We start from the raw sequence: 25,883 nt of genomic DNA on the forward strand, positions 1-25,883 counted from the left end.
TTTGCATCACATGGGAATGTATTCAGAGACACAGATTGGAATTTATCTGTGACAAAGAAAATAATTACGTACATTCAGAGAAAACTACAGCTTAAGAACGTGAAGCTTGAAAAATAGTCCCACTGTGTAAACCTGCATACGTTTTCGTTTTAGAAGTATTAATAAATTTATGGTTTTAAAATAATATGAAATTTTCATAAGGCACTTAAAATGATTATTTTCCATCTTACCAATAATTCTTAAAGTCATAGGGAAATGAACGGCTTCTAGTTCAACATACTATGGTAAATCATCATAAACTTGTGATTTCTTTGGGGGTTAGGTAGACCATACCCAGTTCTATGAGAAAAATGGTAAGGAGACCCCCTCAGCAACCATTCAGCTGGAGTAGTAACAGATACAGACACAAAATGACTTTTTACACAAAATCATCCGGGACTTTTACATATGTTTGGGGTATGAGGTTTTGGACATGTTACATTTGACCATATTGGATCTGACCAATGGGTGCTAAAAGTTAAAAGTCAGGGTATTGATGCCCGTGGGACTTCAAGGAAAGTGCAGGCTCTCTTTATGAGTGGCTGTGACATGTCCCACAAAACTCCATGCAGAGGTTGGGAGGCCAAATCCTCACTGTGGGAATAGTATCTGAGTGTGACTCCAATTTGTCGTAGAGTGTCGGAGGGAGGAGTCACCTACATTTCTACCCTCATGTCTTGGTGGTGATACTTTGCCCTATAGATGCCCAAGAGATGATGTGCCCTGACAGGCCAGAACTGTTAGCATCAGGAACTCTTTCCTGAAATGGATAGCACTCTGTACTTCTGGTACCCAGGGAAGTTATTTTAGAGAGGAGCAAGGAGTCCTTCTTATCCCCATGGGTCCCCTGGGATCAAGGGCAGAATGGGATCTGGTATAGAGAAAGCCACATTGGAAGGGAAAGAGGATGAAGATATTTGGTAACTGAATGGGTTCAGCCTTTTCCACCACAGGGACAATGCCTGCCCTTTCTTTCTCTCTTTCTTTCTTTCTTTCTTTCTTTCTTTCTTTCTTTCTTTCTTTCTTTCTTTCTTTCTTACTTTTTTAAAGATTTATTTTGTTTCATTTTTATGTGTATGAGTACACTGTAGCTGTACAGATGACTGTGAGCCATCATGTGTGTGGCTGCTGTTGATCTCAGGACCTCTGCCACCCTGCTCGCTCCAGCCCCGCTCACTCTGGCATAATTTTCTGCAGCTATCTTCAGACACACCAGAAGAGGGCGTCCGATCTCATTATGGGTGGTTGTGAACCACCATGTGGTTGCTGAGATCCGAACTCAGGACCTTCGGAAGAGCAGCCAGTGCTCTTACCCACTGAACCATCTCGCCAGCCCAATGCCTGTTCTTTCATTAAGCCTTCTCCCTCTATATCATTGAGTGGCATCCAATTCCTTGGACTTATGGAGAAGACCCAATGGAACCAACATATAAAAAAATATGGCTTCTGTTAAGTTACCTTTAAGTAAGAAACTCTAATCAATATTTTCTGCAACTTAGAAGACACTGCCTGGGCAAGCGCCATGTCCAGTGAGCTACTTAGATGACACTGCCAGTGAACCCCAGACCATGTGCTGACCACTGTCCAGTGCTGCTGGTTGTTGTCTTTGGGGCTGATCAGGAATGAGATTCTGATGGCTTTTCTGTTTTTTTTTTTTTGTTTGTTTTTTTGTTTTTTTTTTGAAATTGGAATGCTTTGAGGATTGAAAGTGGAACTTGGAGGTTCCATGCTAGGGTGTGGCATTGCTGGGTGTACAAAGCTCAAGTCCAAGTGGATCAGGGACCTCCACATCAAAGCAGATACATTGAAACTAATAGAAGAGAAAGTGGGGAAGAACCTCGAGCAAATAGGCACAGGGGAAAATTTCCTGAAGAGGACACCAATAGCTTCTGCTCTAAGATCAAGAATTGACAAATGGGACCTCATAAAGTTGCAAAGCTTCTGTAAGGCAAAAGACACTGTCAATAGGACAAAATGGCAACCAACAAATTGGGAAAAGATCTTTACCAACCCTATATCTGATAGAGGGCTAATATCCAAGGTATACAAAGAACTCAAGAAGTTAGACTCCAGGGAACCAAATAACCCCATTAAAAATGGAGTACAGCGCTAAACAGAGAATTCTCAATTGATGAACACTGAATGGCTGAGAAGCACCTAAAGAAATGTTCAACATCCTTAGTCATCAGGGAAATGCAAATCAAAACAACTCTGAGATTCCACCTCACACCAGTCAGATTGGCTAGGATCAAAGACTCAGGGGGCAGCAGATGCTGGAGAGGTTGTGGAGAAAGAGGAACATTACTTCATTGCTGGTGAGATTGCAAACTGGTACAACCACTCTGGAAATCAGTTTGGCGGTTCCTCCAGAAATTGGACATAGTTCTACTGGAGCTATACCACTCCTGGGCATATATCCAGAAGATGCTCCAACATGCAATAAGGACACATGCTCCATCATGTTCATAGCAGCCTTATTTATAATAGCCAGAAACTGGAAACAACCCAGATGTCCCTCAACAGAGGAGTGGATACAGAAATTGTGGTACATCTACACAATGGAGTACTACTCAGCTATTAAAAACAACGAATTTATGAAATTCTTAGGGAAATGGATGGTTCTGGAGAAGGTCATCCTGAGTGAGGTAACCCAATCACAAAAAAACACACATGGTATGCACTCTCTGATAAGTGGTTATTAGCCCAGAAGTTTGGAATACCCAAGATACAATTCACAGATCATATGAAACTCAAGAAGGAGGAAGACCACAGTGTAGATACTTCGGTCCTTCTCAGAAGGGGGATCAAAATACCCATTGTAGGAAGAACAACCCACAAACCACAAGGAACTCAAGAAGAAGGAAGACCAAAAGGTGGACATTTCATTCCTTCTTAAAAGGGGGAACCAAATACCCATGGAAGGAGTTGCAGAGATTAGCTATGGAGCAGAGACTGAAGGAAGAACAAGCCAGCCTAAATATATCTATCTCCTGAGAGGCTCTGACAGTACCTGACTAGTACAGATGGGCTCACAGCCATCCATTGAACTGAGTACAGGGTCCCCAATGAAGGAGTTAGAGAAAGGACCTATGGGCTGAGAGATTTGCAGCCCCATAGGACGAACAACAATATGAACTAACTAGTACCCTCAGAGCTCCCAGGGTCTCAACCACCAACCAAGGACTGCACATGGTGGGTCTGATTGTTCTGGCAGCATGTGTATAGTAGAGGATTGCAAATTCAACCTTCAATAGGAGGAGAGGACCTCGGTCCTATGAAGGTTCTGTGCCCCAGTGTAGGGGAATGCCAGGGCCAATAAGTGGGAGAGGTGGGGTGGCAGGCATGGGGAGGGGAGAGGCAACAGGGGTTTGTTCTTGTTGTTTTTGTTTGTTTGTTTGTTTGTTTGTTTTTGGAGGGGAAACTGGGAAAGGAGAAATTTATGTGTAAATAAAGAAAATATAAACAAAACAGGTAATAAAATATTCGAATTAAGAAAAAATTGCATTATTAACAAATCAAAAAAAGAAAGAAAGTGGAACTTGAAGGTTCCATGCTAGGGTGTGGCATTGCTGGGTGTCCCTCAAAAAGTCCGGGTCTGGAAGCTTGGTCCTCAATGTAGTGCTGTTGAGGTAGTGAAGCCATGACACCATAAGGAATAAGGGCAAGGTAGAAAGATCTAGGGGCATTGCCCTCAGAAAGGACTAATGCTGGACCCTTAGAGTGAGTTCTCTGGAGACCACGCTTTTATGAAAAAGGAAAACCTGGCTCTGGGCTTTCATCTTGCCATCCCTTCTATTCAATCACCCCTGTGATGCCCTAAGAGGCATTCTCCAAATGCCAAGCAAGCGGAGCCACACAATCTTGAGCTACAAGCTAAATAAACTTATCTATAACGTACCCACCTCAGGTATTTTGCCATGGCAACAGACAACAAACCCTGATGCGCTGTGATGGAGCTTATATCTAGAATCAGCAAATCAGCCCTCACGGAAACACCAGCTGAACGCCTTGGCATTAAAAAAAAATGGTAAAGAGAAATTCAAGTTACAGATGCGGGCATGGTTGGCATCTGAGTCAGTTGAGTTGAAAATAAGATTATCGTTGGGTGTCTGGATAGGCCCAATATGATCATAGGGCCCCCCAGGAGTGGAAGGGGCAAGCAGGTGAGATGTGAGGTTTGAGGTGTGAAGACCTGACTGTCATCCCTCGGCTCTGAAGATAGATCCACTTGAAAGAGGCAGCCCTGGCAGCCCTGGCAACCTCGACTTCAGCCCTGTGTGAATGGGCTTCTGACCTCAAGCATTGTTAGATCCTTAACCCGTGCTTTATAAAGCTACCCTGGATACTGTGCTTGTTACAGTAGTGTCAGGAACTAACTTAAGTGCCTTCTACTTTCCAGGTTCTGAGTTAAACCTGGGAACAGAGGTGGGACTGAGATATCTTTGCATGTTAGACTTGCCGTCTCCCAGGAGAGGAAGCAAGGACGACCGTGAAGCATGTAGGGTGCTCCTGAGACCCCCAAGACCTTCTCATCTCAGTTGCTGTATACACAGTGTTGGGCGGCATGTCAACGCTACCCAGAAGGAGGAAGCAGGGCTGGCGATGCAGTAAGGAGATGGCTTGTGGGAGATGGCTCCTGTCTTCTCAAGGTGCTCACTCCCATCATGGTATCAAAAATGTGTGTGGTGGATTTCAGACAGTTTAACCCCTTCCTTATTAACCGGCTCTTAGGACTCGCTTTGGATCAGTATGCTCAGCTGTGAGGTTAGATAATATCCAAAAGGCTCCATTATCCAGGCTGGGTCATCTAGGCTCTGGGCCAGAGGGGTCCTGAGTGTCCTCAGTTTAGTAGTGAATGACACTCCTGGTGTTCCCTTCAGTGTTTCTTCATGACATCCGTGGAAGGAATAGGAGAAAAAGGGAGGTGCAGATTTGACAAGGGCCGAGGAGGACAGGCTGACCTTTGGGAAAGTGGACAGGCAGGGAACTAGAACAAAGATCTGCATCACATAGAGGACGGAGAGATCATTGGTTGGCCATGCAGGACAGAGCTGTGGACAAGGAGGGCCACAGTGCCTCCTGTATCTTGCAAGCAGGCATGAGCCAGAGCAACCAGGAAAGGGTGGTTTTTTACTTGGTTAGACTGCAACCACTCTGCAGGCTGATCTCAAGGTCAAGCCATCCACCCGTCCCCATCTCCTCAGGTCAGGTGGCTGCAGGGCCACATTGTGTCATGAGTCCATCACACACACGTTAGCAGGCCACGGGCCTGCAAATGTTTAGCCAAGCAGAGGTAAATGAAATGACAGGCACCTGGAACTCCCTTTGTTCATCACACTCAGGTGTGTGAAGAAGCTACAAGACACAGAGTCCAGAAGCTAGCCCCACCTAGGCCCTTGCTCTACAGCAGCTCTTCCCAGTCTGTGGGTAATGACCCCTTTGGCAAACCTGTATCTCCAACTTATTTATGTTATGATTCATAACAGTACATAACATTACAGTTATGAAGTCACAATGGAAATAATTGTATGGCTGAGGGTCAGCATAGGATGAGGAACTGTATTGCAGGGCTGCGGCATTAGAAAGTTGAGGACCACTGCTCTACAGCGTGTTTGTCATGTCCCAACTCCTGAAAAGCAAGTCTTACCCTCTCATATTGCAGTCACTTGGGTAGTTGGGGCCTAGACTGTGTGTGTTTCTCGTTTTTAGACACTTGCCTGTTTATCTCTCAGTGATGTGATGAAATGCATCCCTTCATTTATTCAATCATTACCAATTCCTGACAGGTTTCTGCTTGGTGTTTCTATGAGAGGGAAATAGCCTATTTCAGCCAGTGTTCTCTAGAATGGAACGGATAGAATGAATATGTATTACAGGAGTCCAGTGGTGTAATTGGCTATATGATTATATATGAGCAGTACTTATATGAGTATATATTACAAATGATATTTATTAGAACAGCTTATATAACAGGAGCTGGGTAGTTCAATGGTGGCTGTCTGCATGCTGCAGAGGTAGCTACATAGCCAGCAAGACTGCTTCTGAGATCTTAATCAAATTCTGAAGGCCTAAGGATTCCTGGGGAGTCACTAATCATCAGTTCATATTGGAAGGGCAAAGAAGTCAGGTCCTCTCAGCAGAAGGAGGACAGCCTCACCAGCAATAAGACAGAAGCTTGCTCTCACCAGCTAGAATCAGAGACAGGTGGCAGGGAGCTCTGTCTTTCCTTAGACCTCCATATATCTGGGCCTCAGCTTGAAGGTACGGTCCACTCTGCAAGGATGGTGCGTCCCCTCAGGTACTCCTTCCTGGAAATGCCTCATAGGCCCATCCATAGGTGTGTCTTGAGGTTGACTCTAGATCCAATCAAGTTGACTGTTAAGATTTACCATCAAACACATGAGCTGGCACATGTGTGACTTCAGGGCACCAGGGTACGCCAAGGGAAAGAAAAGCAGGCAGCAGAGATGTGACCCAGTCTTGCCTAGGGGTCTGTGGTGCCTCTGCGTGCTGGAGAGAGGGAAGGGGAGGAGAGGGGAACTAGGTATCCCTGTTGGACTTGGGGTTGCGGGGGATATGTTCCTTTTCAGATCTCTTAAAGTCCTAAAGCCCAGATGATCCCCTTCTACAGGGAAGGGTCTCTCATCCAGCCTGCAGAAGGCTTAGGACCACAGGATGCTTCACACCCAGGATCCCCTCTGTTATATTTTTGTATACTCAAGGGATTTCCAGCAAGAATAGATTTAGGGGTGCTTAAGACAATCATATGGTGGCTTCTGTCTTCTGTGCTATTTTGCACATGGGGACAAAGTGTGATTCCGAATGTTCTTACACAAACGTGACTTAGAACTTGCATAGCAGGAGGCAGCCACAGTAGGGCAGCCAACATTCAAGATGATCAGAGCAGCATTTGGACTCAATCAAAACCAGTTGAGATGTTTGGTAATGAGCAATGTAGCCTCCACAGTAGGGCGGGAAATGAGAGAAATGTCACAATCCCGTAATACAGCCCGTCAACTGAAGCATTCATTGGCCAGATAATGAGTTCTTTATATTTTGCACAAAGATTTTTCTGTCAGAACAGCGAGTGCATAAGATATGAAAAGGAACAATTCTTCCAGGTAACGTGGGGAAGAATGTAATCTCGAAACCCTTGATAGAGCAGGAGGCCAGACACTGAGATTGAGGGAGAATGTTGCTCTCTGCTGAGAGCTGAGCAATGCGTGCAGAGAACTAGTCTCTGGGTCCTCTTCCCTGCCCTTCTATTTCAATGATTAAAAAACTGTAAGAAGATAGAATGCAAGGAATCTAAACAGGGCAGGATAGGGGAGGGAGAGTTTAAACCAGAGGGCTCTTTCTCTTCTTTGAAGTAAAAATGGGCAGTTCATACAATGTGCTCAAGGTAAAAATTACATGAGCCAAGAAAAGGCAATTAATCCTCCAATCCAAGAAAATTCAAATTTCTATTCTGAAAGAAAACAACTTGTGGGTGGTGTGTGTTAGTTATCTATTATATGGTAGGTTACCCCACAAAAATATTTAAATAATTGAATTTGGGATCTCAGAGTTTTATGCCTTCTGTAGTTTCCTTGCCTATATTTTGATTTTCCCTCCCCCAACTCTTCCCAGATTTTTTTCTAACTCCCTACTCACCCAACTCTATATTCTTTCTTTCTCTCAAGACAAACAAAAACCCACTGAGACAAAATATTTGAAAATAGAGCCAAAGGCCCACACATTAAAATAACAACAGAACCAATCAGAACCAAATCAAAACAAACAAACAAAGCCATGCAGTTTATTTTATTGTTGCTTTTTCTTTTCCTTCTGTGTCAGTATCCAGTGTGTCACACATACCTAATAAGCCATTTTGCTACCCAGCTACACTCCCCATCCCCCCAACCTTAGAGGTTCTTTCTGTTTGTGTGGATCTGTGTGTTGTGGCTTGGCTGGCCCCTGTCTTCGAGTCTCTCAAACATCTGTTAGTGAAATAAGACCTGGGCTGTGGATTCATCTGAAACCTGGCTGAGTAGAGAATCATCTCCAAGTCACTGATGTGTAAGACCGATGGGGCTCGATTCTGATGGCTGCCAGCCAATGGCTGCCAGCCAGTTCTTTGTCCTGTGGACCTCTTGAAGAGCAACAGAGAATGGGGCACCTGGCATTTGCAGCCTGACTGAGAAGAACACAGAGAAGGGCAGCCATGATCATTCTGGAAATTAGCCTCAGAACTGAAATTCCCACAGGTTTTTTTGTTTGTTTGTTTGTTTGTTGTTTGTTTTTTATGTATTCCAATCATTAGATGCCAGCTACTAGGATGAAGGCCATACTTAAGGGGAGAGGGTAGGATCATCAAGAACTAGTACCCTCAGAGCTCCCAGGGTCTCAACCACCAACCAAGGACTACACATGGATAGGTCTGATTGTTCTGGCAGCATGTGTATAGTAGAGGATTGCAAATTCAATCATCAAGAGGAGGAGAGGACCTTGGCCCTGTGAAGGTTCTGTGCCCCAGTGTAGGGGAATGCCAGGGCCGATAAGTGGGAGAGGGTGGGGTGGCAGGCATGGGGAGGGGGGAGGCAACAGGGGTTTGTTTTTGTTGTTTTTGTTTGTTTCTTTGTTTGTTTTTTGGAGGGGAAACTGGGAAAGGAGAAATTTACATGTAAATAAAGAAAATATCTAATAAAAAAAAAAAGAATCTTATAGGCTGCCAACCATAGGCAGTGTCTATCTAGCACCTGTATCTGTCTTTGGGACTGGAAGCCACTATTCTCTGCCTGGTTGTGCTGCCTGAGAAAAGAAATTTGAACTGATGCTGTATCATTTTAGAGAAGGACCAAAAGGATGTTTTGAGTAAAAACACGTCTTTGATGTGAGAGAAGAAAGAAAGGAAGGGTGAGATTGTTTGATCCAATAATACATTGGATGAATTCCCGACAACAGTCACCTGGAACAGGGCACTCTGTCCCTGGCTGGCTTTGGTCCAGGGCACTGTGTCTTCCCTTAGTCCAGGGTCTGTAGGAAATATTGCTGTTTCCTGCTTCCCTGGGAGGCACCTGTTCTGTATGCCCTACACCATTTGCTGCTTTCAGAGATGGGAAGGAGTAACCAAGGAGTAGGTATAGAGTATTGCCTCAGAATCTCAGGTGCCCACTGGGGTGACAAAAAGGGCAAGGGTCTATTTTTTTTTGAAGACAGTTAATCTCTATAGCAGAGGGTCTGAACCTGTGATCTGAGACCCCTTTGGAGGTCAGACAACTTTCACAGAGGTAGCGGCAGACTATTGGAAAACACAGAGAGATAAGAGAGATGGCTCAGCTGTTAAGAGCACTGATTGCTCTTCTGAAAGTCCTGAGTTCAAATCCCAGCAACCACATAGTAGGTTACAACCATCCGTAATGAGATCTGACACCCTCTTCTGGTGTGCCTGAAGACAGCTGCAGTGTATTTATTTATAATAACAAATGAATCTTAAAAACAAAACAAAAAAACCCCACAGAATACATGACAATTCATAACAGTAGCAAAATTGGAGTTCTGAAGTAGCAACAAAAATGATTTTATGGTTGTGAGCCAGCCCCCATAAGGACCTGTATTAAAGGGTCTCAGCATTAGGAAGGTTGAGAATTACTGCTTTATCTACATCTCAGTTAGTTGTACCCATGGCTTGTTAGACTGCAGTGGAGTTTCAGGAAGGTACCTGTGGGGTCTCCCAGTGACAAAGGGTCAGTGGGTGGCTGGGCCCTTGGGGCCTAAGGGACAGTCTCCAGTTCTTGCTGTAGGAGGTTAGCTTTCATTTACAGGCCTCCTCCTAAGATTAGAGGCCACGTGTGACATATCCTGCTTGCCCTGAAGTTTGCAAAGATTCTCTGAAGCCTGAGGCTGCCCAGGGATACTCATCTTGATTTCCTGTGGGGCTGTCTGTTCTCTATGGACACCAACCACCCTCTCAGGGATCCTATGGCAGAGCATGCAGGTCTTCTCATCTGGGGATGGTGGGGCCTACCTGGCCTCTCTGGATATCAAACTCGAGTCTCTGTACTATTTCTCTTTTCTTGTCCTGTGTATGTCTCTGCTTCAACTCAAGTTTCCTTTTATGAGAGTTATTTTCTAGATGGTATGGAAAGCATTGCTATGAGACCTCACAGATATCCCCCCCCCCCCAGCTTCTGTGCTTGGCTTTAAGCATTTCTGTGTCCCTTAGGCCATTGCTAGAAGCCAACAGGCAAAGGAACCTCTGGTTCTCTGCCTCCTCAGGTGGCTGGCGTCTTTGGAAGTGGAGGTTGCAGTGGCCTTGTGGTATAGTATGTATGTATGTGGCCATGTGAATGTGTGTGTGTGTGTGTGTGTGAGAGAGAGAGAGAGAGAGAGAGAGAGAGAGAGAGAGAGAGAGAGAGAGAGAGAGAGAGAGAGAGAGAGAGAGAGAGAGAGGAGAGAGAGAGAATGTGTGTGATTATGGGTGTTTGTGTATGAGTATGTACTGCAGAAGTATTGAGCAAGGACCATGTGACAGGGAATGTGACTTACACATAAGATAGTGTTCTTGGGAGCATCTGATGGACATTTCTTGCTACATAAAGACTTCATGGTTCTTCAGATTTCAGCAGGGGTTGGATAGAAATCCCTGAGATAAAGTCTGTGTTTTCACAGTCCCAGAGGCTAAAACTAGGGCTGAAGTATGATTAACAGGAACAGTTCTCACAGAATCGAGAGGAATAAGAGTAGACAGGCCATACATGGTGCTCACAACTGTGTGTAGCCATCAGGCAGTGGCCCATCAGGAGGAAGATGGCCGTCAAAGGAGAAAAGGCTGGAAAGCCTGGGAGTATGTAGGCTCCTACTATCCCCAGGCATCTGTGCAGCTGAATGATCCCCCATAGCTGTCCTATGCTCTGCTCACTGCTTTTCTCTTGCCTGAAGGGTGGTGTTTGAAGTCCTGGAGTTTGTGGATGTTGGACTGAACTCTGAGGTAATCGGCCCCTTCACAGTGGCACTTAAAGAGGAACCGCTATTGAAGATTTATAAATAAAATGCTGTAATCAAATCTCTGCCTTTCACTGTTGGTCTGTCTGTCTGTCTGTTGGCCTGTCTGTCTGTCGGTCTGTCTTTCAGGATTAGGGATGGAACCTGAGATACTGCAGATGTTCTACTCCTGAGCTATGTTACAGACCTTTACATAACTGATGCTCTACTTAAAACTAGAATTCATTCTTGAATTTGGGTAAGCGGGTTAATGCTTACGGTTCTCACGGAAGGTACTCTTAGACTGTGTGTGAATTATGAGCTTTGCTTCCTACTTTAAGTCTTCCATTGATTTCCATTAACCTAGACCATTGAGTACTTGGCTGAATGTGATCTCCATCACCTCCAGGCCCATGTGGCTGCACCATGCTTGGCTTTCCATGTGAATATTGTCGAGCTTAGGGAGGTGTCTTAGGGTTTTACCGCTGTGAACAGACACCATGATTAAAGCAAATCTTAAAAGGACAACATTTAATTGGGGCTGGCTTACAGGTTCAGAGATTCAGTCCATTATCATCAAGGTGGGAGCATGGTAGCCTCCAGGGAGGCATGATGCAGTCTGAGCTAAGAGTTCTATGTCATCTGAAGGCTGCTAGCAGAATACTGGCTTCCAGGCAGCTAGGATGAGGATCTTAAAGCCCACACCCACAGTGACACACTTACTCCAATAGGGCCACACCTTCTAATAGTGCCACTCCCTAGACCCAAGCATATATAAACCATCACAGGAGGATTCTCAAGACCACATAGCCTCATGAGGAGGGTAGAGAGTTGGTGTCCTCGTCATCTGTGTTATGCAAACCTCTGCCAGGATGGCCATCTGCACACTCCTCACAAGGTAGATAGGGACCGTGAACATGGTAGTCAATCAACAATGTTTGGGTTGAATAGATAATTAGGATTGAATCCAGTGATGTAGTATCTGAATCTGAAAAAGGTGGTTTTGTACTGTGACTAGGAGTCTGATTTTAGCTTTGGTGTTTGGTTAAACCCTGGTTTTGTAAGGAAGCAAGAGATGGTCTACTTGCTAGGAATATAAATTCATGACCCACTGAAGACAACAACAGACTTCTGACAAAGAGTGTTTGTTCAGACAACTGTGGTTCAGTGTTATGAATTATTTAATTTCTCCTTCAACACGGAAAACAATTCAGATCTGATTGCATCTTTTAAAAATGTCAAGTGTGATATTTAACCATTTTTTGTATCATCTCTGCTGGTGTAAGCCAGAGGAGATGAATAATCACAGTCTGGCTCAGTGTGCAGTTCTCCAGTGGCTCTTAAGAACAACCTCAGTTATTCTGCTGGGGACAGTAAGAGGGTTGCCAAATTCAGCCTGGACTACACAGTGGGGTCAGGACCAGCCTGGGCTACAATTACAAAAGAAGTAGATGGAGAAAAGAATAGTTATATAATCTTTCTGATTAGCCAGAAGGCCAAGTAGCTTAGGGCCAAACCTTGTGCTTAATTCACCCTGAGCTGACTCTCTCTCTGTTTACTTTGGGTGGAGAAGATTCTCAGTTGGTCACAGAGTGTCCCTGGATAGTTTCAGATCATTTCAAGTATGTTTTATGCATTTGAAAATGGAGACTTAGGGTAAGCCTTTATAAGTGTTGTCTTGGAAATATGCAGATAAGGCTATTAAACAGAAACCTAAGTACACAAAGTTTCCTCTCATCACACAGCCTTCCCCGACATAATGTTTTGTCACACGGGCCAATCCACAATAACAATTCTTGTCTACAGGTACCACATAAAGCAGTCCAGTCACCCTTTACAGAAAACACTTGCTGACCACTAAAGGAAGATATAAAAACTTGTCAATGTTCTAGAAATGTTCTAAAGATAATCCAGCAGAGCTAGCCAGATAATAGAGACACACAGGCAACAAGGCAGAGACCCAGGGGCTGGTGCGTGAATGTACAGGATGTCTTCTCGCTCTCCACACTGGGTGTAATAGGAATGGGTCTACAAGAGAAGGGCCATGTCCTTCACCATATCGAAGCTACGGGAAAATTCACCTCATTTCTCCTCACCTCAACACTTGCCCTGCCTGCTGGCCTGGCTCGAAAGGTTAAAAACAAAAGTCACAGAAGGAATTTCTCCATAAAGTACCATTTTGGTGAGAAATGAGGGTTCAGAGCTGTGCTAAGCCTTGCCTCGTCTATCAGCAGTTTGTCCAGGGAGCCATTATCAAGAGGTGCTCTCTTCACTTGCAGAGCTGAGCTCACTTAAGACTTTCGCATACTTTGCTTTAACAACATAATTGTGACAGGTTGCCATGTCACGAGGACAGGTGAAAATGAGAGCCCTCTAATTCTTAAAGTCTGGGGACATCAGTTGACAATATGCAGACGGAAGCCAGGAAGGACAGGCAGTGAGGGATTGAAGCTACCCTCTGTAAAAATGGGACAACTCTAGGAAACTTCTCCTTTTCCTCTCTCCCTAAATTGGGCCATGCAGCCATTGCATTGGCTAAAAGAACTTATAAAACATTCCAAAGTTGAGAAAACTCTCTATGAAGATGAAATTTAAATGAACTTTCAGTATAGATTGCTTGTAAGACCATAAAGATTTATTGCCCTTATTTCAAACATCATTGAAATTAGACTTAATTATCTGTGCAGTTTGCTGGAAATAGCATGTTTGATGAAGTATATGCCATTAATTTTAAAATAGAAATGTACTAAGCTGTTTTTTAAAAAAAAACCCAATCCTTAAAAAACATAATTTCTACGTTGTGCCTTTGAAAACACGCCTCTTTCCCTCTTCTCATACCATGTGTCTCGCCACCCCTAAGTCTTAATGTAGCAGATAAGCCTCTGAGTTTATTTGCTTGTTTTCTGTTAGATAGTGGCAATTTGAGTGGCCACAAGGGTTCAAGAGGATGCCCAGAATGCTCCCACAAGAGGAGGACACGGCTTGCTTCCTCAGTGATTTTAGACTTTGAAAGAACATAGGTTAATGGCTTTTTATTGGTGGACTTTTCTCTAGGGAGAAGTAATCCTATATTTTCTCAGAATATGCCCGTGTCTATACCACACACAGGAAAGCTGAAATTTATCAAGTTAATTAACTTGGCCATTTCTACCGAGTAATCAGATTCTGCTGTGCCCTTTATGAGGGGCTCATCTTCTCTCAAGGAGACAGTGTGAAGGGTATGTAGCCAGAGCTCCTCAGGCTGGGGTCTGATTTTAGCCCTCTTCCTCTCCTCATGGGAATGAATGCACCTCACAGCAGTGAGATGCATCTGCAATCCAGTGATCTACATTTCTTCTAGAATCACTTCCAAGGCTCTCCAGGAACACCTACTCTGAGATTCGGGGCTCTGATTGGCCAGCTGCTCTGCAGCTGTGTTCCTTGTTTCTGGGCTCTTTTCTTGTCCAATCAGTTTTTGTTGTCTGTGGAACAAATCCTTTGTCCACGTCATCTACGCATCCATCCCTTGTCATGACATCTTGTTTATTCCCTGATTTCTGAAGCCAGACCGGTCTTTACTCCCCCTCACCTCTGATAATCTGTCACTTCTCTTTGTAGTAAAAGGTTACAGGCACACAGAATGACTGGGTGGTGCTGGAGAGCTAGCTCAATGGTTAAGAGCCCATACTGCTTTTGTAGAAGATGCAAGTTTGGTTTCCAGCATCCATGTCATGTGACTTATAACCACCTGAAGTCCAGCTCCAGGGGATCTAATTCCCTTTTCTGGCCACTGTGGGCAATTCCATTCACAATGCTCAGACCCCCACACTTACATGAATATACACACATAGTTAGAAAAAGAACCCCTTGGGACATGGAACTTCAGTTGCATTGGTCTTCCTGGTTTGGAGAAGCAGCTCAGGGTGGGGGTGGAAAGGTACTGTAGGTTTGAGAAAGGCCTCCTCCTTGGATTCAGACTTGTCTGGTCACACTGGGCCAATCTGATATGTTTAAGGGATTGGACATGCTGTTGAGGAGAATTTATTTTTAAGGAAGAGCCAGGGAGGCAAGCTTGGCCAAGGTCAAAAAGGAGGTGTGTGTGTAAGAGAATGGAGGACAGAGGGAGAGAGAGGAAGAGGGAGAGGCAAGGAGGAAACAAAGGAGGAGGAGGAGGACAGAGACGATGCTCACATGAACTTAAGTGAGAAAAACAAACAAACAAACAGAGCCAGTAAGTAGATTGTAAAACATGCTCTCAGGTTGTCCCCAACTGAGTGTGGCCATCTTTTTGGTGGGACCATTGTTCTCAGGTTACCCTCTCAGCCCCTCCAATCTGGGCTGGTCACATGGTAATACTCTTTGAGCAACAGAATGTGGAGGAAGCATCATCTCGTGACTTCGGAAGCAGGCCTTTAATGGTGTGTGGCTTCCGTTTTTGTTCCTGGGAGTGCTGACCTGAGAAGGCTGTGGAAGACCCAAGGCTAACCTGGGAGAGAGTAAGGGGCTCTGTGCAAGACAACTGATGTGCCCAGTGGTATCCAGCATGAACCATTAGGCGCACTGGTAAGCCTTCAGGTCCACAGTCCAACTCTGCAGTTTTGGAAAAAGCCCAGCAAAAGCCATCGGAGAAACCAGCAGTGTACCCGACAAGTTCAAAACACAGCCTACCTCAGCGACTTAGTTACTGAGCTATGGGGATGTTTGTTATGCAGCAAACACTAGCTGTTATCAAAGCTGCTCTACTAAAATTGCTATGTCTGGAGATTTATCATTTGTAACACAAGAGAACACAGTACATCTGCAACATGTTCTGAGAATGTACTAGCCACTCAGCAAGAGAACCCCTCTTAAGGAGACATTATAATGGCTACTCTATTGGGACAGAATGCATGATGCTTTAAGAGTGGTGTTGCGGCAGAAAAACCAAATGGCCACAAGGTAACCAAAGTTCTATCAATGAAAACTCCACAGGGTCTTGGTAAGGGGGGAGGCCAGAGCACCCTTGCAGGGGCCGGGGGTGCTGACTTGTGATGAGTTGATTGATGTAAATGCCCCAGTTATACTTGAGCACCTAAGGGGTGTTTTAGGGTTTTACTGCTCTGAACAGACACCATGACCAAGGCAACTCTTATAAGGACAACATTTAATTGGGGCTGGCTTACAGGTTCAGAGGTTCAGTTCATTATCATCAAGGCGGGAGCATGGCAGCATCCAAGCAGGCATGGTGCAGGAGGAGCTGAGAGTTCTATATCTTCATCTGAAGGTTGCTAGTGGAAGACTGGCTTCCAGGCAACTAGGATGAGGGTCTTAAAGCCCACACCCACAGTGCCACACCTACTCCAACAAGGCCGTATCCTACTTCAACAGGGCTACACCTTCTAATAGTGCCACACCCTGGGCACTATAGTGCCAAGCATATACAAACCATAGCAAGGGTTAACTGGGGAAGACAGTTTTGATGTGTTAAGGATACGGAGTGTCTGGTATTTTACTGAGTTGGTAATGTCATTGAAGAGACAGCTTATTCTCCTGGCACTCAAAGCCAAGAGGGTACCAGAAGCCTTGTTAGCAGGTGGTCAGACCCCCCAGGGCATGGTACTTGTCAGCACTTATGTGACACCTCTGGAGGTCACCACAGCTGCTTGCAAGTGCAGCTCATGTGGGAAGCTGAGAACCATTATCAGAAGATGATATACAAAGACAGTCCCACAAATATGACCTTGATTCTAAACATGGTGTTGATGAAGAACATGGGAGACAAAGGTACACTGAGAAAGCCAGAAACCAGAAGTCATTGAACATATGTCACTCAGCTGAGTGAAAAGTAACTGGGCAATAGTGTTAGTCCGACGATTCTAGAATTTATAATAGTTTTTCCAATTGATTCAGTTCGTCAGAGTCCATCCATTCCTTTTTATGAACACAGGCACTCATTAGGTAAATAAACCCCAAGTTAATATTCCTTTCAGGAATACCAGGTGTTTGCATCAGCTTTCTGTCCTATACAACAAATACTACAAACTTAGAAGCTTAGACCAGCATGTGGCATTTTCTGAGAGTCCACAGGGGACAGCTTCCTGGTTTCCCTGCTCAGAGTCCTGGCATGTTGAAATGAAGGTGTCTTTGGGACTGGAATCTTATGTGAGGCTCAGGTTTTCTCTGGGTTGGTTGAATCTATTTGCTGTGGCTGTTGGCTGGTGCTGCCTTGACTCCTGAAGCCACATGCAGGTAGCCCCTTGGGATGATCATCATGGACATTCACCTTCTTCAAGGTCTTCTTGGATCCAGCCAGGCCTTTTAATTACCAATGATGATGCGTTACTAACCTACTCACAGGGGTCTTAATGCTCAGAAGTCTTAGACACCACCTTGAATCATGCCTCCCATGGCTTCAGAGTGTAATTCGTTCTTAGTTCTTGGAAAGACATTGTATCTGTTTACTTATAGTGATATAATAAAATACTTTAGACTGGGTAACTTACTGTAGACAGAATTTTATTTCCCCCAGTGCTGAAGGCCGGATTCTACTGTGATCAAGGAGCCTGTATTTGGTATGTGGTGATGAATTTCTTTTTTTGACCTTATAGAAAGGACATGCAGCCATTCCCTGTAACCCTTTAGCTATGAATCCAATGGTTCTCAACCTACCTATCAGATATCCTGCATATCAGACATTTACACTGCAATTCATAATAGTAACAAAATTACAGTTATGAAGTAGCAATGAAGTCATTTTATGGTTGGGGATCACCACAACATAACTAACTGTATTAAATGATTGCAGCACTAGGGAAGTTTGAGAACCACTGTACTAATTCATCCATGAAGCCAAAGCTCCCAGGACTTAATCATCATGTTCTTAATAATATTAAGATCCCTCTTAATAATGCCATCACATTGGTGGTTAATTGTCAGCATATGACCATGGGAAAGAAGGACACCTTCTTACCACACAGATGTCATTCCACCCTGAGTTCTAGTATCCAGCCTTCTCAGGACCTACGCGTCAGTAAGACTGGATGGCTAGTACTGTTGTCCTTTCTTGGAGGGTTTTGGTGGCTCAAAGTCAGGCAACTCCTCTGACTTCAGTGGCATCCCTTCCCTATACCAAATATTTTCTCTCTTCTTAAATTGTATGGAATTGGCTTAATTCCATGAGGTTGAGAGCAAAGAACTGGAGGACATATGAGAGGCCTGGAAAATAACCTGTCAGTGCTCTGTATTCAGAAGCCATCCTTTAAGGCACAGGAAAGGGCCATCCATCACGGAGAGTGGTCACAAAGACTGTGTACTTCAGACAAACACCCATCGTTCATGCCACCCTGGCCTCAGGGAGACATCAGTCTGGCACCCCTGCTGCATGGCAATCCTAGGCAACACCAACTCAGAAAAGTGAGCATTTGTGGGTTTACATCTTGTTAGACGCTTCCTGGGTCTCCGGGTGACAGATGCATCCGGTTTTCCTTTGTTCTTGTGTGTGCTGTGCTTGTTTGGGGCACAGCTGACTCAGAAGCAATCACTGACAGGTTTCTGCAGCTGAGGCAAAGAGGTAATTCCAGGAGGTCGTTAATGTCAAACCTAAAACAATCAATGTGTGTGGGCAAGCATACCCAGAGAGCAGCGGACAAGGCTGATGTGCTTGGCATGTTTGGCTGTAACGTTTCACCTCGTTTGCCTTTACAACAGCCTCTTGGATCCCAGGTTATGAATAATGAGAATTTTACTCATGCCCTGAAAACATGACATTTGCAAATCACCCCGTCCTTTCAGTCTTACAAAAATATCACATTATTCTAGCCTGACATATTTTGTTTTCAGGTAGGAAAGTGGTTATCTGTTGGCTCACCTCAGAGTCTACGACGGAGGGAACATTATCATATTACATAAATAATTTAGGCACGAGTGTCATTACGGGTGTAAATCAAAAGGACAATGTATGCTTCCGAATTTGCAAGTGTTTGGAAATTTATATTATGTTTCCGGAGGAAGTCCGTGACCTGAAGAACTATTCAAATGATTTGAATCTCTCTAGCTGCTAGGAGGCATCAGCAATGAGAAGCGTTGCCTTCACTGACCGGCTTTAAGAAGACATACTGTTTACTGTGCAGAAGCGGGAGGGAATCTAATTTAAATGCTGGTCATACTCACAGGCATGTCCAACACATGACTTTCGGGCTACACATGGCAACAGGCTATTGAGAATAGCTACAAATGTGATGCAACATAACATTTTAAATTTGTTTAAAACATTGTGAGGGGTGTGTGTGTGTGTGTGTGTGTGTGTGCATCATGCACATATATGTGCTTTCATGTGGAAGCTGGAGGTCAGTGTCTGATGTCATTTTCAATTGCTCGTCACATAATTTTGTGTGGGACAGGGTCTCCAGGATCTCTTACTGCCCCGGGAGTTCAGTGATTCAGCTAGACTGGCCAGTCTGTGAGCTCTAGGGCTATGCTTGTCTCTGTCTCACCCTGTTAGGATCACTGATACAAGCTTCTTCTCTCAGCCTTTAACAAGGGTTCTGAACTCCAGTCTGCCTACCTGTATGGCAAGCCCTTTGCCAAATAAACCATCTCGCAGCCCAGTATTTTTGATAGCTCAGTTGCATGGTCATAGAGTGTGAACTTTGTAGATGAGGGGGCATTGTGGAGAGTTGCAGCAGATGCTGGGCTCCCCAGTCCTACCCCAGAGTCTGTGAACCACTGTCAGTCTGTGATCTGGCTTTGCCCACACGTGCTGATTATACCTCCAGATGCGCTTTTCTAGAAGACAAAGGACTCCTCATGGGAAAGGTTCGGCTCCTCTTTCGGTAAATGCCACCATGGGGCCTCTCTATGGATAGATTTGACTCCCACTTAAGCTGGTTCAGATTCCAAAGGACAGCCCCTAGAGTAGCAGGGGAAGGGCAAGCAGATGCAATGAAACAGGGGGGTGAACTGTTGCAGACAGAGCAGGATCATGAACGGCAGGAGGAGGTGAAAGGATAAAGATGAGGTCACTGTAATGGTGACATCAGACTGAGAATAGATGTGGTGACAAAGAGGTTGGCTGAGGTCAAGAAGAGCCAATGAACTCCCAGAAACGGTCAGCAGCTGGTGCTCAGGCTGGTTTCCCTGAGCTGCGCTTGTTCCTCCCCTGCCCTGTCATTTGTGGAAGGCCTGACATGTATGATAGAAGCTGGCTGGCTTGAGGGTCTGACCACTTGCCTGTAGCACGCTGATACTCCCCTGAGCTTCTAAGAAGCCATTTCTGCTCCCAGCCTCCATGCTGAACCCGAGTTGGGCTTTAGCAGGGTCCATAGAGAGTTCCCTCCAGCCAGCACATGAACAGCATGATGTAAGGCAGACTTTCCAAGGTGTGAACATTGCTAGGGATGCTTTCTTTTTCTTTTTTTTGGTTTTTCTGAAACAGGGTTTCTCTGTATAGCCCCTGGCTTTCCTGGAACTCACTCTGTAGACCAGACTGGCCTCAAACTCAGAAATCCGCCTACCTCTGCCTCCCAAGTGCTGGGATTAAAGGCGGGTGACACCACTGCCAAGCCTCTTTATTTTTTTATAAGCACATCACCTAGGGAGCCCTGGGAGCTGGAGATACCATTGGTGTGAGCTTCGTGATGTGGGTGCTGGGAATGGGACCCCATCCTGCAGGAACATCAAGTGTTTTTAATCCCTGAGCTACCTCTAGGGACATTTTGTCACTATTCAGATTTCAGGAGCCATGGAGGCCCTTTGGATAGAACTGGGGGAGATGGCGTGCTGAATCTAGAGGTTAATGAGAGCATCAGTGGAGGCTGGTGCCCAGGTGAGTCTGGGAGAATAATTCTTTATGGGAATGAGGGAATGCTGTTTCCACACTTGGGGTAAACCAAGGCAGGAACGTATGGAAGCCATCAGAGGGACTGTAACAGGGTAAATTTGGAGAGAGAGAAACGGTTGACCCAGGAACCATCTGACAGTGTTGGCAACATTGGGATGGTCTCTGGCTCCCCTAAAACAGTTCCCAAGTGAAGCAAGTGTGCATTTGGTGACCTGTGCAGGTAGCTTGGGATGTGACAGGACAAAGTACTGCTGACATCTATGATAGAGGTCAGAGATGCTGCTGAACATTCTGCTGTGCAGGAGACAACCTGATGACGCTGTGCAACCTGGTCCCAAAGCTCAGGGTCCCAGTAGGTCCTGAGTGATTCTGAACCTTCAGTGTCAGCATCACCAGGGCACGTGGGTTTGTTAGTGTGTAAGCAGACTTTCCAGTGAGATGCGTCAAGGTCAGGCCAGGCCAGGCCATCCACTGCATGCCATTCGAGAGGGTAATTACCAGTGGCAGTGTCTGCTGAGGTGAGAAGCTGCAGCAACCCTGGCGAGGGGGGTCCATACAATGAGAGTGGCCCAAGGCGGCTTCAAGCAGGGGCATCTTAGATTTCAGATTTGCTGCTTTAAGCCTGGAGCTCATAGGCTAAAGAATCAGGACACCTTCTCTCCTAGATATGACAGGCCCTAGTTTGGAAAGTAAACTGACAGGTAAGTCTCTGGAGGTGCCGGTGGGTGTAGACAAGACACAGCCACAATTTCCCCTCAAGCCCCGGTTTCCTAGCAGACAGCAAGAATGGCGGGCTAACAACATTCTCCCTGTCCCTGAAGACCCTGGCTGAGCTATGTGAATCTCCTAACGCCCTGTGGCCACATTGCATGCTATTCTTGTCTCCTCCCAGAAGTGGAGGGATGTTATAAATGTTAGACCCCTTTGTTCCTTGAGACTCTGTTGTGCACACCTAACTTTTCTAAAGGAGTGATCCCTATAAAGTTCTCCCCCTCTACCCTGCCGCTGCCAAAATCAAAACAAAAATAAAAACAAACAAATAAATAACCCCCCACCCCCCAAAAACCAAAAACAAGTCTGTGGCTCTGGGATGTAAGTCCAGTCTGAGGAAGACAAACCCTCTTCACACCTGTGACCTTCACACCTGCAACCTTCGCACCTGTGACCTTCGCACCTGCAACCTTCGCACCTGTGACCTTCGCACCTGCAACCTTCGCACCTGCGACCTTCACACCTGCTTCCTCTATTTCCTGCTCAGGCTGAGAAAGAGTTTATTTTCCATTTTAAAAATACCCTTGATATTCAATTTAACTGGATTTTATGGACATATATTGGTGGCCCCACATCCCTTTCAGGGCCTCACTTGGGCCATTTTTTCCTGTCAGAACCACCTTACTCTGAAAGCCCTCACCCAGAGGCTACTGAGCTTTAAACTAGTTTAAGCTGGCTTGTTCTTTGTTCTTCTTATCTCTATTCCCAGAAACTGAAGTCTCTTTTTTAGATGGTGAGGTGAACTGGACTCTGAGGAGAAAACCATTGTTATGCTGGAAAACGGACAGTATTTCCTATTTGTTCTCTAGGAGAGGAGGGAGGTGTTTCTACAATGACGAGCAGCCTAAGGTTGTTTTAGGGCCAACTATGTACCCTAGCAGCCGCACAAGAGCCATTGGGTCAGTACATTCCTGCAGACCTGTGCTCCAGATCACTAAGAGCCCTGCCCTACCCCTCCCTGCCCTGCTCTGCCCTGCCCTGCCCTTGGGGTAACTGTTCAAGGATTCAACTCCATTTGTGTGGGAAGTATGGGAGCACTTCTATAGAGACGCTAATGACCCATTCTTAAGCCTGGTCCTTTGTAGCTTCTCAAGCAGCAAAGGTGGCTTCACATTCCTGGAGCCTTGGTCCTGGCTATTGCCTGTCTCTTTTGACGTGATGCCTTGACAAGTCTGTGAAGTGTACTGTGGGAGTGTAATCTCCATTCTACTGCTGGTGGCTAAGTCACTGGTGACGATGACGTAGTTTCTCAGGGCTCCTTACAACTCAGCAAGGCACTGAACCTGCATCTGCCTGGTAAGCTTTTTGAGCCCCACTACAGCTCCAAGAGTAAACACAAACAAGGACTCTGCCAGCTGAAGTGAAAGTGGAGCCTCTTGCCCTTAAACAAACCATTTCTGCTTGTTTGCTTGTGTGCATAGGATTGTCCCAGGAATGATCTTCGTGTACCAGTTTGGTATTTTATCAGCTAAACTTGTCAATCTATCTTCTTGTGGTTCTAGCCTTTATCATATTTTGAAATTTTGATGACTCAACACAAAGAAGATATACTTCTATCCCAGACAAGGACAATATTAGAAAATACGACTTCTCCTTAAGAAGGCCTTCACAAATCACCCTAACCACTCTGCTTCCTCTGCTGGCTGGAGACTTCCAGAAGCTTGTGTTGAAGATGGCAGAGTCAGTCTCCTTAGTGAAGGAGCAATGTGGGATGGTGGGGAGGGGGGGCGGGGATTAAGGAGCAGAGGGAAACTTCTTACCCTTTGAACACAACAAGCCGAAGGATAGTGAGGGCCAACTATGGACCCTAGGCAAAAACAGCCCTCCGCAGTCTGAACGTGCTTGGTTGTTAGCCATGGGGCTTTAGGAAGTCTCTGCCCATCTGACCTATACTTTCATCTTCTGGAGGAAGGAGTGCTGATGTCCAGCTTGCCCAGGGCAACATAAATAAGATGTTAGGAGGTGCAGGATGGGGGCTCGAGTGACAGATTGGTCATCAGACTTGTGTTGTTTTTCTCTTTAAGCTTTTAACATTCTTAGGTCAGTTGCCAACATTTTAATGGTAGCCATGGCTGACAAGGCTGAGTTTAAAGGCCCTCTTCCATAGACCCATGTGGTGGCTTAAATAAGAATGACCCTCATTGACTCATGTGTTTGAATGCTTAGTCACCAGGGAATATTAGGAGGTGTGGCCTTGTCGGAGTAAGTGTGTCACTGGAGGTGGGCTTTGAGGTCTCAGAAGCAGAAGCCAGGCCTTGTGGCTCACTGTTCCTTCCTGTAGCCTGCTGATCCAGGTGTACTGTGAGAACCGAGTAAACAGGGACATCTCAGAAAATTACTGGGAGACCAGGAATTTCCGTAGAGCTTAATAAGATAAGCTCAGGAACTTTGGGAAGGTGGCAGAACTCTCCAGAAGGGAGAGGCTAATTAACATTCCTTAGACCATAGGGTGAGAACCAACCTGCCGGTGGGGACACATTCCTCAGGGTGGACCTTTGCCCACCTTCAGACAAGGGAAGTCCTTGCCACCTCATTCACTGAAGACCAGTCAGTTTAAAAAGTCACACTGCCTTGCCAATCACGTTGTATCTAATGGTTGCTGCCCTGAAAATTGTATAAAAGCTCACTGAGCAAGTTGTGCAGGATCGCCTCCTCTCCTTAGGGTCTGGGACGGCCCCAGTGCACTGGAACAATAAAAATCTTCTTGCCTTTTGCATCGATCAGGCTCCACGTGGTTCACTTAGGGGGTCTCCCGTAAGCTAAGGCTCGACAGGGTCTTACAATAGAACTCTTCGCTACCTCTCCAACACCTTGTCTACTTGTGTGCCATCATGCTTCCTACCAGGATGATTATAGACCAAACCTCTGAACCTGTAAGCTACCCCCAGTTAAATGTTGTCCTTTATAAGAGTTGCCATGGTGGTCATGGTGTCTCTTCACAGCAATAGAAACCCTAAGATAACACACAACATTGTCTACAAAGTTCACCCTGGAGAACCATGCTGTAAACTGAAAATAAAAATCATAGTAGAGGGGCTGGAGAGATGGCTCAGTGGTTAAGAGCACTGTCTGCTCTTCCAGAGATCATGAGTTCAATTTCCAGCAACCACATGGTGGCTCATAACCATCTGTAATTGGATCGGATGCCCTCTTCTGGTGTGTCAGCAACAGGATGCTCACATACATTAAATAAATAAATCTTTAACAAAATCATAACAGAATCTCATATGCTTTGAATATGTTTATGACTTTGTGTTGTACTATGATCACGGTGATCCTCCATAGTATGTGGCCTGTGGGCTGTGAGTGGACATACCTGGATTGGAACAATCCTACTAGTCAGCACTATGTCACAGTGGACTCCCATTTTATTTAGCTTTCTCCTTGGCTTTTGGTAACACACATATAACATACTTTTATTACATCTTTGTAGCTTAAGAGTTACAGAGTAGCATCTAGACTGAAATAAGTAAGCATGGACCACCTATCCAGCTTTTGTCAGCTAAGTCCAAAGCTATGTACCAGATTACACCAGGAACCTGTGTTTGCATGTCTCCAGAAACAGCCAGTCCTGAGGGAGGAAGACTGATTGACAAGGAGCACTTCCAGGGACATTCCACTTACTTGGCACCTTCAGCTCTCAGACTTACTTTAGGGTACTCTGTTGGCCTAAACCATCCATTTAGAGTTTTAAATCCATTGGAGGGAGTCACACCTCGCCCTCTGTGGGTGGGGGTTGGGGAGAGCCATTTACATGACCTGTTCTCACTGCTCTCCTGAACTATGCCTCTCTGCACTAGGCCAGAGAGCTGCCAGTCATAATTAATACACAGAATACATGGGAGCTTCAGATGAGCAGAGGCCAGTATGCCTCACTCAGCTCTTCTCATAAGATCTGCCCAAGGGAGATGTCTGCTATTCTAATGGGAGCCATAGCGCTGAGCAGCAAAATGTCTGGTGGTGAAGGTGGGTCAGGTTGAAGGGGTTCTCTGAAGGTATTAAAACAGGTGCTGATGTTGGCAGTCCAATGGGAGAAAACAGCTTGCCTAGCAGCTAAAAGCCTGAGGTCCAGAAGAGGAACAAGGTTCGAAATGGATCGCTGAGAATAGATTATGTTTAATTCAAATAAGAGACAGGGCCACCCTGACACTCCATTGCTGAGGCCATAGGAAAGCCTGGCCACTTGGAAGATAGTTAGGGTTTGGCTCTCTGAAAACAAAGGCTCTCCCTGAGTGTGCAAAGAAAGATGGAAACAGGAGTGCATGAAAGCCAACAATGGGGCTTCAAACAATCCATTCCAGTTCTGTTCATTTAA

The sequence above is a fragment of the Mastomys coucha genome, unplaced genomic scaffold (assembly GCF_008632895.1).
Source record: "Mastomys coucha isolate ucsf_1 unplaced genomic scaffold, UCSF_Mcou_1 pScaffold5, whole genome shotgun sequence".
Taxonomy (NCBI): domain Eukaryota; kingdom Metazoa; phylum Chordata; class Mammalia; order Rodentia; family Muridae; genus Mastomys; species Mastomys coucha.